General features: G+C 36.5%; 1 non-coding gene across 1 annotated transcript; it reads right to left on the minus strand.

The window, feature by feature from the left end:
• Positions 1-460: 460 nt before the first annotated feature.
• LOC111502939 (uncharacterized) lies at positions 461-2,406 on the minus strand. The gene is made up of 2 exons (XR_012465162.1): positions 2,092-2,406; positions 461-1,972 (listed from the first exon to the last, which is right to left on the minus strand). It is a non-coding gene; the product is annotated as an uncharacterized protein (transcript).
• Between the last annotated feature and the right edge of the window lie 1,780 nt (positions 2,407-4,186).

The raw sequence follows: 4,186 nt of genomic DNA on the forward strand, positions 1-4,186 counted from the left end.
TCATCTCCTGGTGATCATTTTTCTTTGATACCCAGAGTCCTCGTTTCGGATCCTGTAGTCCACTTTTTGGTAATTCTTTTTTCTGTGCTTCTGAAAAGGTCGCTTGAAGTTTAAAGTAGTTGACGATTGAACAGAATAATGTTTTCTATATTCTTCACAAGCATTTTTAGCAGCTTGTGCCGTTTTGCACTTTTCTACAAACCCAAACCCAAAAAGGAACTGACCAGACAGAGATTCTTCAACAATCTTTTTCACTTGTTCATTCATCATCGGAAAAATCTCATGTTTTCGGTGTTTCGAAATTAAAAAATGACTCTCGCACAATAATTTGGCAGAGTCTGCCAATGTTGCTATGATTTTTTCCTTAACCCTTGGCTAGGCGCGCCTAAATTTTTACACAATCTGGCGCGCGGCGTATGGAGTACGCCATGTGGAATTTTCAGCAAATGAAACATCAACCTCAAAATAAACCATATATATTCATTATAGAGGGGCAAAACTAACATTCTGATTGATGAAAAAAGTTTTTGCATAATGGGTGGAATATTTCAACTACTAATCAGACTCACTGACTCGATCAGAGTTAATACAAGAATCACATTTAACAAATGATCTGCTATGATTTTTACAAGAAAACTGGCTACAATTTGAACATTTCACAGTTGTATAATTATTTTTTGAGCGTCCACATAGATAACACCCCCCTCTTTGACTCAGTGAAGTATCAGCCTCTCTTCTGGTTGGTGGCTTTCCTAACACATTTTCGAAAATGTACCAGGTATGCAGGGGTAATGATTTTATTAGGAGTCTTTCTTGCATATGAGGTTTCATAAGAGCCACTAATAAATGTTTTGGAAAAGATTGTCGTTGATGACCCATGTCAATGTTGAGTTTTCCATATGTATATAAAATGTATGCATTTATTTCTGCTACATTGAGGAATGCCATAAATGTGGCAAATGGCCATCGTTTTGTTCTTCGAAATACTGAAAATGCATTACATTTCTGGTCAACAGTATCAGCACCTCCCTTGATGCGGTTATAGTCAAGAATTATTTCGGGTTTTCCCGTTTCCACATCAACTGAGTCATTATCGTGCATCGTAGAGATAAGAAAAATGGCTGTGTTCTGTTTGGGAATATAGGAAACTAGTGTAAGATCTTCTTGAAATCCAAATAAACAAGTTCCAATAGCTTTCGACTTATTCGGTAAAAATTCCACGGGAACTTCCCTTTTATTCTTTTTTAGAATTCCAATAAACGTGATGCTCTTTTCCAATAGGAATTTTCTCAATTCACAACTGGAATACCAGTTATCATAAGTTGAGTTCCTATTGGAACGCTCTAAACCATCTACCAATCGAAGAACTACATCAGATGGCGAATTACTAACTTGGAATGGCCCAGCAGGCTGCTTACCACAATATATTTCAGGATTATACGTGTAGAAGGTTTTAGAGTCCACCAAAGCATATATTTTGATGCCATACTTTGCCGGTTTATTGGGTATGTATTGTATAAAAGAGCATCCACCTCGATATGCTTCTAACTTTTCATCAATCGTCATAAATTCTCCAAGTGAATACAATTGCTTGCAATTTTTTATGAATTTATCAAAAAATGTTCGAACTGCTGTTAGTCTATATGATTTTTTCCTAATTCCTCTGGTAGCTTTGTCGTCGAATCTAATGGCTGTGAGTTAAAAATTATTTTTTTTATAGACATAACAGCTCTACATATTTCAATACCTGAATCGTTTCTCGCGAATATTTCGCACAAATTCGTCTTATTAATATAATGTCGATTATTTTGAAGAAAGCACTGATGCCATCACAGTCCTCATTTTCTTTTATTTTCTGTGCTTCAGATCCAGAAGATTCACCTTGAATTCATAATCATCATCATCGGTTTCCTCCAGAAGTCTATAAATCTCTTCACTTCTCATTTGAGCAATATTCACTGTTTTGCTGGACCTATGAATGACGTCTACTTCAGTTTCTGTTTACTACACAAAGCTACAGTCACAATTATAACCAAAAACGTGGATTTATACACAAAAATAGATGAAATACCTGAAGATAAAATTACTTACGTCTTTAGGCGTACGGCGTACGCAGTACTCCACTTTCGACACAGTTCAACAAAATCTCAAAAATTATACTGACCAACACATGTAGCTCACTCAGCATGAAATAGTTAACTAATGACAAGCAAAAATGACAGGCAAATGGTTAGGTGAAAGGTTATTTTCATATGTCACGATGTTGCCAAATTACAAGTAATTTTAAGTCACTGGCGTACTGTGTACGCCAGAGCGCCTAGCCAAGGGTTAATGTCTTTATGATTGGCATCAGTCAATAAACAATCTAAAACTTGGCCAATTGCACCAAGACCTTTACCCATTTTATCTTGCACGGCCGATAAAAATGCATTTCTCTTCAATTGTATCCCCGAACATACTCTTTGCAGCTCATTATTCAGTTTTGGTGCACTGAGTAGACAATTTTCAGGAATTTTCCATTTGTTAGATAGGGAATCTCGAATTCCTTTATTGAGACCTTTGCTCAGATAAACAGACCATCTTGTTACAAAATCCCCGTTTATAGGTTCTTCCATAACCGTATCTGAAGAGGTATCAACACCTAACAAATTGACTATAGACAGAGAATCACTTTGTGTAGTTGGGACATCCTTTACCTGCGCCTCTGTTATTATTCTCACAGGTGCGTCTTCATTTGCATCTGAGTCATCATCCGTCGAATTGAGGTTTTCATGATCCCTTTGTATATTATCATCTCAAAAATTATCACTGCTTCGCGATGTATTACTTTCAGGTTCTGACTCACCTAAAAATTTTCCTGAATGAATCAACTGTGAATAGAGAGAAAAAAAACATCAGAAAATATGATTTATTTTGCCAAGATTCTAAATAGAATACTTGACACATGGATATCCGTAAAGCATAATATTAACTGTCAAAAATATTGAGCAGTTAAACACACAAGCCAAAATAGCAGGCATAATATCAACTACCAAGAATATTGAGCAGTTAAGTACACAAAGCCAATTCAGCTGCGTGTACAAGTGAGCCTGTCTTTCATGAATAAGACCCTTGTCGCCACTCCTACTGAAAATAATGAAAGCATGATCATAACCCTTTCATTACTCACTAGAAATGTTCTTCATTTGCTTTTTCAATTTCCTAATTTTCTTTTTCATATTGCACAACTCATCAGTAATTTTCCGGTACCGCACTAAAAAGCATAATGAATCAATGGGTTGAGTATATTGATATGGAATATTTCTTTCAATCGAGTAAAAACTAGTGGTCGATTTCCGCCTCAGGGGCGGTCTATGATGGAGTGGTTCTGAAATATAATCTCCTGGCGAGACGAATATCGTCAGAAGAGAGGGGGAAAAAAGAATAAAATATTGAGATTTTCTCTTCGAACTCCGCAGACTCTATCCAGGTCACTCTGTCAAGATAGTTGTTCTGATTATTGGTGTCCTTGGTGGAATGGTGTCCTCCCTACTCTCGAATCTTAAAATCATACCGGCTTGCCGCACTAAGGCAGAAATCTCAGCCACACAGATGCAGTAGGCTGTCATTCTTGGCTCACTGCGCTTGCTCAGGGCACATTATCCTCGGACCCAATGATCACATCCCACGGTGTGGGGAGTGGTCATTGGTTGATAATGCTGGCGCGCCCTCCCGAATGTATCGAGGCTTCGGGGGACAGGGCCTGACCAGCGCACACTACGGGAAAAAAAATAATAATAATTAATATTAATATTTATTAATTTATGAGATATTGAAATATGGAAAATCGCATATAACCAGTTTTCCTACTCCTAATGGTAATAAGAATTATAATACTAGAAATTCCCTACAGTTGGAAGTGCCAAACTACCAAACCATAGAGTTGCTTTTGGATAAATCCTGTTATTCTCTCAAAGAATATATGGATGATAACTTATGACCCTGTACATGTGTAACATTTTAGGAAGATTTCAACAACGATACTGTTAAATAAATAACGGATTACTTTTGGTTTTATTATATATTATGCACATGTCCAACGTTTGAGGCCGATTTCAATAAGGATACTGTTGCATAAATAAATATTATCATTATTATTATTATCATTTACAAAAAAGTCACTAACTACCGGACAATTTCCTTGATA

The sequence above is a fragment of the Leptinotarsa decemlineata genome, unplaced genomic scaffold (genome assembly GCF_025532065.1).
Source record: "Leptinotarsa decemlineata unplaced genomic scaffold, Ldec_3_MD MMD2_tig00000505_RagTag_RagTag, whole genome shotgun sequence".
Taxonomy (NCBI): Eukaryota; Metazoa; Arthropoda; class Insecta; order Coleoptera; family Chrysomelidae; genus Leptinotarsa; species Leptinotarsa decemlineata.